Source organism: Equus przewalskii, chromosome 30 (assembly GCF_037783145.1).
Source record: "Equus przewalskii isolate Varuska chromosome 30, EquPr2, whole genome shotgun sequence".
In the NCBI taxonomy this organism is placed as follows: Eukaryota; Metazoa; Chordata; class Mammalia; order Perissodactyla; family Equidae; genus Equus; species Equus przewalskii.
Window position 1 is genome coordinate 28236980 of NC_091860.1, and position 14613 is coordinate 28251592.

A 14613-nucleotide genomic window follows, 5' to 3' on the forward strand; every position below is an offset into this window, starting at 1 on the left:
GCTGTTAGCAGGTGGATAGATACATGAGTCAGTGCAACCGAGAGGGGTCCAGAAATAGATGTGCTGAATGTTTTCAACTGATTTTCTACAAAGTTGCAAAAATAATTCAACAGAGGAACAATAGCCTTTTCAACATATGGTGTCAGGGTCATCCTTATCCAAAAATATTGAACTTTGGCCCCTACCTTGCAATGTATACAAAAGTTAGCTCAAAACAGCTTATAGACCTAAGTGTTAAAACGTATCGAATTTCTAGAAGTAAATGTAGGAGAAAAAGTTAGTGACCTTGAGTTCAGCAATGATTTCTTAGAGATAACACCAAAAGTACTACCCTTAAATGAAAAAATAGAATTACTTGAAATCAAGAATTTCTGAGTTTTGAAAGACACCTTTAAGAAAATGAAAACACAAGCCAAATACTGAAAGAAAATATTAGCTATATACTTAGTAAATAATTAGCATTCAGAATATACAACAAACTCAAAATTCAACAGTGAAAAGGCAGCAGCAATAAAAAAACTAGGCAAAAGATTTGAACAGACACTTCACTAAGTAATATATGTGAATAGCAAATAAGCACATGAAAAGATGCTCAACGTCTTTAATCACTAGAGAAATTCAAATTATACCACAAAGAGGTACATATCTACTAGAACGAACAACAACAAAAAGACCAGCCATATAAGTGTTGGTAAAACTGCTGACTGACCAAAGTGAACTCTTATCCATTGCTAATAGGAATGCCAATAGTGTAGCCACCTTGTAAAGAAAATGCTTACAGTGGCTGTATTTGTAATTCCCCAAATTGAAAGCACATAAAGGGACATTCCTACCATTGTCGTACATTCACCCACTCTCAATTTTTATTTTACTAGGAATCTTTTAATGGTAAACATATTACAAATAATGACCAATAAGGATTTTGAATATTATGCATCAAGGTTTTCAAATTCGAAGGATTAATGATAATGTACATGTTGGCACTTTTTACTTTTTATCTCTATGCACTTTCTCATTTTTTTTTAAATCAAAGTCTACATTAATCCTGAGACTCCAGTCCCTTCAGTTCATCCTCACTTGATAAACTCCAGGAAAACTTCAAAACATTTACAAAGAGCGTGATTGCAATCTTGCACACTCTTTCAGCAGAGCTAAATTCAGGACATAATTATTTTCTTTAAAAATTCAGTCGGCTCAGCATATTTTCAAAAGAGGAAATTCCAAGGCTTTGAAAAGCACATCTGTGTTACAGGGAAAACATTTTCTAAGCAGGAAAAGTCTTTCTGACTATGCAAAATATCAAATTTTCAATCACGTGTTTCAGGGTTATCACTATCCAAAGACTTTTTTTCTTTAGTCCGAATGATTTAGAAACGTGGGCAAGCAGGTCATGGAAATGTCAGAAGCTCAGCCAAAGAACCATGAAAACCAAATGCTATAGTAAATGATTTTCTTAAGACAGAATTTTTAAAGTAAGCTCTGCATTTCCAGTATGTTGAGGATTCGACCTGAAGATGACCATACTTTTCAAAAGCACGAAATGAATAGCACCTCCAAGGGCTCTTTACAGACCCACCAACCATTGGTAATTATGTCTGTATTCTTTTGAGGTCAAATGTCAATTGATTCTCTTAAATTTGTATTTATCTCTATATCTCACTAAAAATCTACAAGAATGTAAAAGAAAGGAATAGAAAGAAGAGCTTAGATGGAAATCCTGACATTTGAGGCAAGATGGGTGGACCTAGAGGGCATGATGCCAACTGAAGATTCATTCTTAAAGCCATGCCAGATTCCCAAGCCAAAGAGAGCTGTGATGTGTTTGTTGTGTTTACTGGTTAGGTTGGTTTTCTTCTTTCTTATTAACTATCCAAGTTGTACTAGACAACATTTGAGAGCTGCACTAAGGTGCTGAAAATCACTCAATTACCGATAAAGCACTGTTTCTGTGACTACGATTTAAAAGTGAGCCTTTAACAAAGCAAAGGCCACATTCTGCTGGATGCACCAAAGAGGCTTAGATTCATTGGTTTTGTTAAAATTCAGTTAGTATACAATCACTCTGTGATTACAGGCTGCTGTTTCACGCTACATATTTGCAGATGGACACAGGAGAAATCCCCTGAGCTGTGGACACTTCTCTGCAAGATTGAGCGGTGATTAACTCTCCATAGCGGCTACCACCATTTCTCCATGCTGCCTGTCCTGCTGCTTCTTCTCCCAAACCCACACAGCCCTTCCTCCGCAGCCTCCTTTCCCCCCATATACCCTTAAAACTATCTGTAATTTGTAAGAACAACCCTCTGAGATGGGACTATAAATTCCTTTTTGGAGCTGACAAACTTGAGGCACAGAGGGGCTAGGCTGAAGGTCACAGAGGTCACCCAAGGTCACAGAGCCTGTGAATGGTGGAGATGGAATTGGGTCTCAGTCTGACTCCAGAATCTGTGAGCCAGTCTATGGAAGACACCATGATATTTCTCCTACTGATTCAACATGTTAGGCCACTTGTTAACCCACCCCTAGAGAGGACAAGAACTTCCCTTAGTTTGCTATTACTTGCTGCAAAGAAGAGGGATAGAGAGTCTTAGTTTTCAATAAGATCATCTCCACAAGCTGAGCCCTCCGCTCCAATCCAGCCAACCTGTTTTTCTCACTCAGACCTTTTGTGAACATTTTGGAGTCTAGCTTCGGTTCAAATTATTATTTTATCTTGAGCTTGCTATCCCCTCTTGGCTTAATTACATTATTACTTTTCTTTGGGACTTAATGAAAGTTTTACATTTCCTCTATTAGATACTCCTTTATTATTCCACTCACCAAAAAGTCAAATCTTCTGAAATATTAACAGAATGTACTGTCTGTGTATCTCATTTTCCCGTTTTATCACCCTGGACTTAAGGAGTCAAATAAAAGCTGCATCGATTGTCATCTAGTTGCAAACACACAGTGTTGAGTACTTCTGGAACCACAAAGCAGTATGAAACAGGGCTGTTGCACTCAGTGAATTTATATATATATGTGTGTGTGTGTGTGTGTGTGTGTGTGAAGTCAAGATATAAATACGAGGTTTGTTTTTTTTTTTTTTTGAGGAAGATTACCTCTGAGCTAACACCTGCGGCCAATCCTCCTCTTTTTGCTGAGTAAGATTGGCCCTGAGCTAACATCTGTGCCCATCCTCCTCTATTTTATACGTGGGATCCCTGCCACAGCATGGCTTGATAAGCAGTGCGTATGTCTGCCTCTGGGATCCACACCGGTGAAGCCCAGGCTGTCAAAGCAGAGTGTGCAAATTAACCGTTATGCCACTGGGCCAGCTCCATAAATATGAATTTTTTTACAAAACCAAACAATAAATGATAAGGTGAGATGAGAGCAAAGGAGCTGGCACTACACGGATATGATTTATGTGGAAAAAAATCACTGTATGAATGAAGAGAAGGAAGAGGTAACTCGTCTCAAGCAGTCAGGGAAGATTTATAGAAGACAAAAATGAAACCCAGATGCCATGAGAATGTAACTTGTATTCCTTCTGCGTGGAAGTGGACTATAAGCATGGAAAAGGCAGATGAAAGCCACGTAGGAGAGGGCTTTGAGTTCTCAGTCATTACGCTTATCTGAGGGCAACAGATCACCCATTCTTTTGATCCCAGCAATGGAGTATTTATTTTGAAAATGTCACACAAGGGAGACCAGACATAGGAAACTGAGTGCTCAAAACCTGGAGGGCTGAGACGCTGAACCTGGAGCGCGAGCGAGAGAGGAAGGGAGGGGAAAGAAAGGCGAAAAGTCATGTCTATGAGTTATATATGCATTGTTGTGTGTGAGTGAGTGTGTGTGAGTGTGTATGTATGTAAGTGTATGTGTGAGTGCACACATGCACACTCTAGCAGGAGAAAAATATTTGAGAATTGAATAGGCCAACTCTATATGGGCTTTTTCCTACAGAATCCCCGAATAATCAGCAATTCAGTAGAAAGGATAAAGTCTGTTATCTGACATCAACTAGCCTAGCAAGAACAAATGGGTGGTAGACATTCTTCACTCTCTTACATTATGGGCTGCAGTGACTTGGCACTGTCTTAGTGTCTGAACTGTGTCTTTTTACTCTAACCCACAGTAAACATTGGAAAGAACATCACGCAGAGAAAATGTGAGTGTATTTGTTTTCTTTTTAAACTCAATGTGAACTATGAGAGCCTAGATCTTTTTAGCACTAGGAACATGGATCATTTACAACACGCAATCAAATTCAGGTAAAATAAAATTAGTTCAGAAATATGGCTATGAAAGAAACACCAAAGAAGAATAAATAAAAAAAATATATAAAATATAATGTGCAGTGATTTTTTCCCATCAAACTCTAGTTCAGGGATAGATTATGCATATGTTTGTATATTTAAACACCCCAAAATTAAGAAATGTATGACATAACATATGTATAAAATCTAAAACATGGAAATTGAATGGTTATGTAGTATAGCTTATCCCCTTAGAAGATTTCAAGATTTGAACTTGATAATGCATTAAATTATTAACAATAAAAACAATTTTATAAAACACTTTTCTCAATTTTAATACACAATCCAACAATCCCATAACAATGGAAAGCCCTCAGTACTTCCTGTAGCTTTCAAAAATTGTAACTCTTCCTTTCAGACCTACAGCCAGAACTGTAAAGAAGAATTAGCTTTTTTTGCTTTTTCATTTGTGAGGCGGATTGGCCCTGAGTTAACATGTGTTGCTAATCTTCCTGTTTTTGCTCAAAGAAGATTGTCCTTGAGCTAACGTCTGTGATAGACTTACTTTATTTTGTATGTGGGAGGCCTGCCACAGCATGGCTTGATGAGTGGTGAATCCCAGGCTGCTGAAGCGGAGCATGTGAACTTAACCACGATGCCACTGGGCTGGCCTCATGAATTAGCTATTTTTAACATTAGAAAATACAATTTTTATTGAGAACCATACGTTAGATATTTCTTGCCTGGAGAGTTTCATAGGGAAGGATCTCCTTCCCCCATCTCTCTCTCGCTCTCTCTCATGCTCCCTCTCTCTCTCTCACATACACACAAAACACACTACACAATCAAGTCTTTTCATTTAAAACAAATATGTTGAACAAAGTAATCATAATAGCCTATGAAACACAAACTGCCTCCTTTTTGCGGGGAGAGGGTGGAATTGGGAGTGAAAATGTAAAAAGTAGATGAAGATAATCTGTAGGAAGATATAGTAGAAAGCCTTATGTTGTTAATAAAATTTTAAAAAGTCATCTGAAGCCATTGACTTAATTTATGTATTCATTTATTCTTACATTAACTCATTTAACAATTATTAATTAACAACCACATGAAGTGTAAATTAAAATACTTAGGCAAGTCTTTTTGGTTGCAAGTGCGAAAACCTCATTGCTCCAGTAGAAGCAAAACATGGTGGGCTGTAGTAAAGATTCAGAGTGTCTAAAGGAAGGCTCAGGCTGGGAGAGGACCTGGTTCTCATGGGGCCTGTGCCCACAGAGCTGTCATGACTCAAGGCAACAAGACTCTTGTCTCTCTTTTCTCTGCTTTGTTCTTTCTCTCCCTGCAAACCAACATGCTCTGATTTTGGTGTACATGAGTCAAAACTGCCCAGACTATTCTAAGTCGGCATGGACACCAGTGCAGGCCACCTACAGACGCTGATTAGTGTCTGAAGCCCAAATCTGAATTCCAGGAAGAATGGATACAATGGGCCCTGCTTTGCTCTCATTACACTTCAGGATCACCGATTACATTTAGGAACAGGGTCAGGCAGTGTAAACACTGCCCCAGGATCCTAGCCCCGTGGATTCGTAAGGAGTAGTTCTCAGAAAAGGGAGTGACATGGGAAGTGGAGTCAGGAACTGTGACACACCCTTAGAGCAGTGTCTTCAATGCTATCATCCCAGCACCTCCCTTTATGACTTGGATGTAAAATCCACAGACAATATTACACAACTAGACAAATGACTTTTAAAAGTCAATATGCTGCCCTAATTTTAATGTACAGCAAAATAAAAGGAAGACAATTAAAAGGTTTTTCACTCTCAGGAGGGTCCTGCAGCATATTGGAAATCTGGGTAGGGTGCTGATGATTCTATCTGTGTACAAGACTGCGTACTGCACGATATCCAGGTCCTCTGACATAGTCTATTAAAGGACAGGAGCACCACAATCATTGTGACAATCCAGAACACTTGCCCACAAATTCCAGACTACTGCTCCATGGGCTTAGAAATACATTTCTTGAAAGATTACTTTACAATCATAAAATTCCGACTCTCAGCTACCTTTCAGTTCTCAAACCCTGAAATTTGTCTCCTCAAAGTGACCAATGTACTCCTTAAATATATTGGCAATTTTTAGCCCAGATCTTATTTGCCCAAATTCTTTGCCCAAATTCAAGCAGTTTCCCGTGCAGACATCTCTTCTGATATCCTCACTTTAGGATTGGTGTTCCTCAAGTCTCAATCCTAAAATTTCTCCCCTTCTCGTCCCACATACTCCTTGGGTAGTCCGTGTCCTCTCTCAGACCTTCTGGAATGAACTCTATGATGACGACTCAAGCATTCATATTTTTGGACCAGACCTCTCTTCAGAAATCCACAGAATATGTTCTACTTTCTATTGAAAATTGCCCTTTGACACTCCCACAGGGACGTCAAATGCAACATTTACAAAACTGACCTTACATCTCCTTACCACCCTGCCTCTGCCTGGACCCCAGTGACCCCATCTTAGTTTAATGGAGTCATAGGTACAATAAGATCCTATAACTAAGGAGCTACTAGCACCTGCCCGTGCAGGCAGAGATTGATGGTCATATTAGAGCACAATTATCTTTGGTCCTCCAGTTCACTAAATGATTGATTCTCACGGTTATTTAAACATTAGTAGACCAGTAGAGACGTAGGTCCTATACATAGATAACACTACTATCTTCTGGTTCTAGGTTTGACTGGATGAGGAAAAGCTGAATTTCCCTGTGGTATGCAGAGCCCGTGGAGAGGGTGTACAGTGTGAATGAGAAACGAGGGAAATTTGCAAGGAAGAGACTGCAATTCTTATTCCTTCTCCCCAAGAGATGAAGAGAAGGCTGGAGGCTTTGATCTTGGTTCTGATCATGGTCCACTGGCAGATAAGTTTTACGGTGGCAGGTGGATACTCATGCACAGCCCATGTTCCCAGTGTCCTTTCATCTCCTGACTAAGCACGGGCCACCGGAATGGGGCGGAAGTTTTTTCTGCACATCTGGTGACCTCAATGTCAGAGCTCGTTGCTCTGGGCTTTCTTGTCCCTCCCAACATGGAACACGGACATGGGCATGACCTGGCTTCCATCCTGCAAAGTAAGACAAGTCTCCAGAGAGACTCTTGGCCTAAGCATCCATGAATTAGTCATGGAAAAAATGGTTATAACTTTTTTTCATGAACTTCTAAGAAATTTACCATTTCCTTTAACTGTGATTTAGAAAAGAACCCACAACAATATCAGCAGTGTCTCTGTCTTTGTCACTAATAGCTTCGCATCATATCACAGTAATTAGAGACATCTCAAAATGAGCACGTGGTGACGTTCATCACTACTTGACGGGGGTAATAGGGCCTCTTCTGGACTGTGTTATTTAATGCCTTATTAAAGAAGCACAAATATTACTATATGTAATACTCTGCTCAGCCTGTCACAACGATATACCACAGACTGGGTGCTTAAACAACAGACACTTATTCCTCACAGTTCCGGAGGCTGAAAGTCCGCCAAAGATCAAGGTGCTGGCCCACTCAGTTGTTGGTGAATCCTCTCTTCTTCGCTTGCTGTGTATTCACGTGGACTTTCCTCGGTGAATGCACATGGAGAGAGAGAGAGGGAGAGAGAATGAGAGAGGACAAAAGCTTTCTGGCGTCCCTTCTTATAAGGACACTAATCCTGTTGGATCAAGGATTTATTATCCCCTTATGACCTCATTTAACCTTAATCACCTTCTTGCTCCAAATATAGTGACACTAGGGGTTAGGGCTTCAACATATGAAATTTTTTTGGGGGGGGTGGGACATTCTGTCCATAAAACTACCACAATTTTTTAAATTTTATGTTTTTTTTATTTTATATTTTGATAATTATATTCATATATTGCTTCCTTTGTAGTCCTCTTTGTTTTATGTTTGACATTTAAAATATTTTTTGAGGGGTCTATGGGCCTTGTCAGGCTGCTGCAGAGGAAGACTACGCAGAACAAGGCTAAGAACCCTTGACTAGCATGTGGCTTTACGACGTCTCCTGAAGAACATGAGTCTCTAAACCACTCTATGGGACACGCTGCTCCACAAGTCTTGGCACTCTCTGTGGAACCGCTACATGAGAGAGAAATCAAATTCCACATTACTTAACTCACACCTCCGTGTGCCTCTTCATTTTAGGAGTTTAACCTAGCGAACATACCCAGGCTAGACTATGGGGCTGCATGCCTATGGTAAGTCCTCTTTCTGGAGCAGCAGGAGCCTGAGTCCGGCAGTTCCTCTGGATCTGGCCACCCTGAAGGGCACTGAGCTTTAGGAAATGGTGGGTGGGATTTGGGCCTCAGTCTGGGGCAAGAATTCATCCAAGAGTGCACTTTTGAGGCACTAGATAACGTGACGTGTGTGGGGATGACTACTCACCTTCTCACCTTGTCATTTGAAGTTGCAATCTGCCCCTTTGGCCTGAGAACTCCTTGGGTTTCTCAGGCAATCTGAGCTAAATGGAGTCATTTATGAGGGATCTTGGACTTTATGCTACTTAACTGAAGTGGATGATAAAGACACGTACTGGCAAAGTGAAAGAGATGATCAGTGTCTGCACCTGTGCTGGTGAAGGGGTCGTACACCAGTGATGGCACCTCCAGTTACCCAAGACAGAAACCTGGGGGTGATCTCAATGCCTGGGTCTCTCTCCAACCCCATAGTTATGTGTTTCCACCTCCTAAATTGTCTCAAATCTTCATTTTTGTTATTCCCGCTGCACTTACTCACATTCCAGCCATAACAATCCTTGAGGTACCGCAGCAGCTTCCTGACCTCCCTACTTCTGCTCTTTTATTTTTCCAAAACTGTCTCCTTGCTGCATCCAGAGGAATCCTTCCGGAATTCAAAGCTGATAATGCCTCTTACCTACTTATCAGTCTTCAAAAGACTGCATTACTATCGGGATAGAATAGAAGATCTTAGATGGAGTGCACGACACTTCCTAATTCAGACTCAAATTCTCAGGTCTCCTCTCCCACCAGCTTTGCTAATTCCACCACTCCATACGGCAGAATCACTGGATGTGTACTTTTTCTAGGGCACTATGCTGTCCCCTGCCTTTGGATTTTAACTTCTATGTTTTCTCTGCATGGAACATACTCTCTGCCTTCAGGTGGCTCTCTCTTACTCCTTCTGTGGTAACTGCATGTTGCATCCCGCAGACTTTCCTGATACCAAGTCAGAGCGGGTGCTCCTTGCATGCTCCCCTTACCCTAGGTACCAACCACTGCTCTGCTGCCCTGGAGATTTGTATGGTAGCTGTCTGTTCATATGTTTGTACAACACATGAAAACTTGTTTTCACCTATTACATACTGTGTCCTCAATAAACACTGATTAAATAGGTAAATAATCAAATCAGTGAACTCCACAATCAAATAATGGGATTCCCAAGTGGGAGGGAGACATGAGTATTGACTTTGCCCGCCATGCTAAGTAAAATAACTGTCAGAGAACGCTATTGTTTAAGGGAAATAAACTGATGATTTAACTCAGCAGAAAGCAGGTTGAGTGATAGAAAACAGGAGAGATTAACTTTATTGTGATGAGAGTTTGAAAAATATAATGTCTAAACCTGGTTCTTCACAAATTGGTTGTGTGAAATTAGTCGAATTGCCTTACCAACATCCAAGCATTGTTATAAAATTTAAATAAAATGATGTAAGTATTTAGAAACTGTAAAAGTATCTCCCCAAATAGTACAAAGTCTAAAATGCCATTATGAATAAATATCTACATAAATCAATAAAATAACAAGTCTAAAGGGCATCTGAATAACTTGGAGATTGGCGTTCACATAATACCTGAAGTATTAGTTCTTGTCTTGGAATTTCTGGGTTCACATAGCCAACCTCATGCTTGTTCTGGGTGGTGGCACTCAATATGTGTTTCCCTTGTTCCTTTTCTGCGTTTGGAAAGACAGAGAAATCAGGAAGATGGGGATTCAGATATTCACTACCACAGATACTATCAGAAAACATGGCTTAATTGTGTGACAACACGTTCTTACTAACACTGTGACAAACTCACAAAATTTAGTGTCAAAAACTGTTGGAATTAAGGCTTTGAAACCTCTTAGCCCTAGTGATTATGGCCAAGTCATACATCCTTGTTTGAACCTTGATTTCATTGTCTGTGAATGGAAAAAATGACCTACCACCCCTGTACACTCTCTTGCAGTTGGTTTGTGAAACTCACTGATATCATGTGAATATATTTTATGTATTTTTAAGTGGTGTAGACATCTTATTAATTAGGCATTAAAATAGCAATAGTACATTGTAACATCCCCTAGATGGTATGAGATTTAGTTACTCAAGAGACTGAGAGGCATTGGCTACAGGGCAGATTGCTCACCAGGCACTCTCTCAGTGTATACTTTGGGGACAAAAATGTAGTTCCAGAATTTGTACCTTGAATACATTTAAGTGTATTTTCTCATTTTTGTTCAATATTTTAGTCAACCATGCATTTGAGTGTCTTTCTTCTAGTCATATCATTTTATCGTACTGTATAAAGAGAATCAATTTGGGTTGACTTCAGTTGTTTCAAAATGTGACCTAAATGCATTTACTCATCTGGAACATCCTTTATTGTTGTGAGCACTCTTTCTCTCCATCGACATCATCTATTTTTATCTTTTTTTTTGTTTATTCTGAGTTCCAGGTTACTGATGAGTTAGGTAAGTTCTTATTTTAGAAACCATTGCTCTACCCCTGGTCAAAATAAAGAAAGGTTTTGACTTGTAGTCAGTGAGTTTAGAAAGAGGGAAAATTCAGAAAACAAGTGAGTGAGTGAGAAGTGAAAATACCTCTCAGGTGCCTGGAATAGACTATAGAATCACGGCCTTAAAAGATGCTTAAATTCTCATTCACTCACACAACCCCTTTGGCCCTTGAATGGGGAAAAGAATGAGTGACCATAAACCCTTGTTGTCGACCACCACCACCATCATAAACCAAATTCCAACAGTAGATTTTGTGAGTAGACACATTATTCACAATTAAATGACAGAGAAATTATGATGAATAATTTCCAAATCCACCAAAATAAGAAGCAGCCATACACTTTTTATAGAGAAAATATATAGCTTATAAACATTATATACCTACAGAAATCCCACAGTTCCTGTAAATAAACTATTATCTGAGTAATATAATAATATTGTGAAGGTATAAGTTGGGAGTACCTAAATCTTGCTGTCAATCAGACACTCCTTCTCACCATGAGCTTCCACAGCAAGATACCTGCTGAAATCCAGCCTAGGAAAGTAAAGTGGTACTTTATTATCAGTGGATCTGCGGCCCTCAAATCCAGTGCAGAACAATCCTATTCAGCTGACCTAGTTCTCAATTAGCCTAAATCCAAAGGATGCTCAAGAGTTGCCACAGTTATTGACTCTGAAGGGGGTTCCTCTTTCCGGATTCAATGTTGTCACTCTAGACAGAGATTGCTTTGAAACCCCAAACTTAGATTCTTGAAGCCAACTGGCACTTTTAATTTATACAAAATATAAATTTTATGCATAAAACACATGTGCGTGTGTTTGCATATACGTAGTTACGTAAGTAAGAAGGTGTACTAGTCTTGAGGATGAATGACTCTCCTAGGTAAAATTTCACCATGAACGTTAAGCCAAGTGAAAAATAATTTAAAGAGCAGTTATTATATATAAAAAATATAAATGAGAATTTGTCACAATTAGGTGTTTTATTTCTCTTCTCTCTTCATTCTGATTATATAAGTGCAATTTATTTGCAATTCTCCTTGAAATATTTTCTTCTATTTGTGTAAACCAGGCTATTTTACTCGGAAAAATATTTTTCAGTTTTCTTGGATAGCAGCTGTAGTGACTTGAATGATGGCCCCTAAAAGACATGTCCACTGGAAACCTCAGAAAAATGAACATGGAATAAGGATCTGTGCAGGTGTAATTAAGAGAAGGATCTCAAGATGCTATCACCCTGGATTAGGATGGTTCCTGAATCCAATGACTGGTGTTCCATAAGATAAAGGAGAGTCATGCAGACACAGAGGGAAGAAGGCCCTAGGAAGACACAGTGAGAGACTGGAGTGATGTGCTGCAAGCCACAGGACTCCCAGGATTGTCATAATCACCAGAAGCTAAGAGAGAGGCATGGGACAAACTTTCCCTTAGAGAATAAAGAAGGACTCAGCCCTGCTGACATCTTTTTTTTTTTTTTTTTTAAATATTTTACTTTTCCTTTTTCTCCCAAAGCCCCCCAGTACATAGTTGTGTATTTTTAGTTGTGGATCCTTTCAGTTGTGGCATGTGGGATGCCACCTCAGCACGGCTTGATGAGTGGTGCCATGTCCGTACCCAGGATTCAAACTGGCGAAACCCTGGGCCGCCAAAGCAGAGTGGACAAACTTAACCACTCGGCCACAGGGACAACCCCTGCTGACGTCTTGATTTTGGACTTTTGGCCTCCAGAACTATTGAAAATAAATTTATGTTGTTGTAAGTCAAGTTTGTGGTAACTTGTACAGCAGCCCTGAAAAAGAAATAGAGTAGCCAATTAGAAAATTCAAAACAATTTTATTTAGATCATTTCCTATTGACTTTCACTAAGATAGCTCAATAAGAAATTGTCATTAAAAAAACCAACCAATTTCCTGCCCTTGGACTTTGCTTTTGGCTTTTTAAAATTTATGTTCTGAATTTTTATAATTTTTATTCTATTTCAAAAATAACTAGGTCAGCTAGAGTTTATAGCTTATTATCATCCAAATTATTAATTGGAAAAAGGAACTAATAGACTTTGAACAGTGAAGAATGCTCACTTAAACTTATCCTTCTTAGGTCTCTTGGTCAATTTACTGTAAAGTCATAACATGCCTTTTGAGAACTTGGGATATAATTTAGATGATCTCAAAATGTAGATGGCCATGTAGGAAGGAGGACTTTGGGGATACAAGATGGAAAAGAAAATTCAGAAATTAAAGAATTTATTGTCATAATAAACATTATCATCATTATCTAAAAATTGTTCCTGAGGTTATAGTGTTGTATGCAGACCATTGTAGTAGGTTCCAGAAAGTCTAATGCAAGGTATTGTTCCACCCTCAAGATGGACACAACATAGATAGAGGAATAGAGATAAGTAAACTTGACTTGTCTGAATATTTCCTGAGACTTGTTTGTATGTTTCCAAGTGGAAGGCAGAATCAGCAGAACTTAATCATCACATACATAAATTGCGGGGGGGGGGAACCCAAGATGATTCCATGTGCCCAAATCTGAGAGAACAGTGGTGCTGCTGAGAGAAACAGAGTGTCCTGTGGGCTGGTGTTTACAGGAGAAGGTTTGTGTGCTCTTTTGTAGAGCTCAACTCTTACATTGAGTTGAGGGAACAACAGGACAGCTGCATTATATAGCATTCAGTTGCAGATGTGTGTGTGAATTTGAAGATAGATGTTAGGAATTAAGATGTAGTTTTGAGCATCCTCAATGCACAGTTATCATTCCTCTGTTTTAAAGGAATAGCTTTCCAAGGCTTACCTACTATGACCATTTTATTTGGGCCTAAGTGGAGTAAGTAACTCTCCACTTCCTCCTTTCTGAATAAAATCACCTAGATTTTTGTTGGAGTATTTCCCCAACCCTCAAATCAGTTTGTTCCAGGAGGAACTAGATCCCCATGCAGCCCTGGGCTCAGCCTGAGCTCATCAGTACAATCTCTACCCTGCCCCCCACCCTGGTCTTGTTACCACCTAGTGGGGGTCATCTGCCCACTGCAAGACATACCAATAGTCAAGAGGCAAAGTGGTAGGAGAGAAAAGACTTTTTACTACAGCTTGCTAGCAAGCGGGAAGATGGCTGACTAATGTCCAAAAGTACGATTTTACAGAACAAAGACTACAGGCCAGTTATATGGGGGCTGGTCTCCAGGTCAGGGAGGCATCTGGGCTTAGCTCCCGATAGTCTTTTGTTTTACTGGATACGCATCAGAGACCAGAGCAATGCCCTGTACCCTGATCTTTCAGTTGTCATTGATGATGGCTATCAGCATAGACTCTCTGCCTGGGGGTCATCACATTCCTAAGGAACTCAAAAGAACAAAGTTATCATCTTATCACAGCCGGAAAGGGCCATAAAATCTACAGAGCCTGCAAATCCCCCAGGAGACAGACCCTTACTTATCTGGCAAGCTAAAGCAAGAATTCAAAGGAGCTGGTGAGTCAGGGTTAGTTAATCAGAAGTCATTCAAAGTTGCAATATGGTTTCTTTTCTACAACATGGCTTCCCTCATGTCAACCTTGTGTTGAGCTGGCATCAGCCTCATTGATTGCTTT